This window comes from Onychomys torridus, unplaced genomic scaffold, assembly GCF_903995425.1.
Source record: "Onychomys torridus unplaced genomic scaffold, mOncTor1.1, whole genome shotgun sequence".
Taxonomy (NCBI): Eukaryota; Metazoa; Chordata; class Mammalia; order Rodentia; family Cricetidae; genus Onychomys; species Onychomys torridus.
The window spans coordinates 9,675-11,170 of NW_023413326.1; the positions used below are offsets into that span (position 1 = coordinate 9,675).

Consider the following 1,496-nt stretch of genomic DNA (forward strand, 5'->3'; position numbering starts at 1 on the left):
GTCCAGAAAGGACAGCATTTGTACTGTCAGCAGTTGAGGCAAGGGCAGTTCTTTGCCCAGTAGGCCATTCTGTGCCAAGAAGACAAACTTCCAAATGGAAATGTCTTAGAAGCCCAACATTCTCTCGGGATCAAATTGGTGCTGCCAGGAGCAATTGTGTCTCACGTCAACAGAATTCTAAATTATTTAAATGCCATATTCTCTAGGTCCATGAAGTGTTTGAAGATTACCTGTCCATCTGGCCTATGTTTTTATAAATCTGGATAACCTAACTAACATAATTATAGAGATAACAAGAATAGGTGACAATAACTCTGTAAGTCTCATCTACCTAAACAACCTAAGGACTAAGGCTTCCTATAAATAAGGCAAACAGTCTGTAAGCAAATGTACAGTAAAAGGACAATGACTTCAAATTGTGACAATACACAAAATATCTTTAACAGAGGTAGGAATGTATAGTGCAATATGCAATATGATAATAATCCTAAATACATATCAGTATACAGAATATCTTAAACAGAAGTAGAACATACATACAGTATGACAGACATAAATTCACATTTGTATCAATATACAAATATTTCAAATAAGAGTAAAAATATGTGTACAATATAACAAACATAGTTCTGCATTTGTATCAATATACAAATTATCTTAAATAGGAATATAAAAAGCTCATATTTGTATCAACATATAAGAATTCATAACAGTGCAAAGGCTGCTATATTACTAACAGCTATATTACTAACAGGCTGCTATATTACTACAGCCCGGCTAGCTCAGTCGGTAGAGCATGAGACTCTTAATCTCAGGGTCGTGGGTTCGAGCCCCACGTTGGGCGCCAGATATTGGTGAAATTATTAAGGCCACTCCACGTAGTTAAAAGGGAGGTTTATTTTGTGGGGTAACTTACAAATGAAGGGGTAGGTTGCAGGGTCTGGCAAAGGTATAGCACAGTCCGGCAGTGTTCTCTGAAGAACTCTGCTCGGTCTACCTCCTGCGTCCAGTGTCCCCGAACCAAGAGAGCGACCTCCTCTTGATCCTTGGTCTTCCGCTCCCTCCTCTGTCCCGCCTTGTGGGCGTGATCATTACTGAAGCCTCAATGGGGGTTGGAACTTCCAGGCCAATGCTGGGATGGCTATCCACTACATACAAGGTCTAATATCTAATATATATATGTATACATATATATATTGAACACAATAAATTAGAAAAAAACAAAATTTATCAGCAGTACATGTAATATCCAAAATACACATATTGAACACAAGAAATCAGATAAATGCAACAAAAATTTTGATCTGTTAATGGCCTAATATTGAAAATAGACATATTGCACACATTAGATAAGTAAAATGAATATTCTCATCTTATAAATGTCTAATATCAAAAATATTCATATTGAGCAAATGAAGTTAAAAAAATTGTCTCCTGAAAAAAACTAATATCAAAGATACATATTTAACAAAAGAAATCAAATACATTAAACAAAT

General features: G+C 35.6%; 1 non-coding gene across 1 annotated transcript; it reads left to right on the forward strand.

Annotated features, from left to right (window-relative positions):
- Positions 1-771: 771 nt before the first annotated feature.
- Trnak-cuu lies at positions 772-844 on the forward strand. The gene has a single exon. It is a non-coding gene; the product is annotated as a tRNA-Lys (tRNA).
- Positions 845-1,496: the final 652 nt, after the last annotated feature.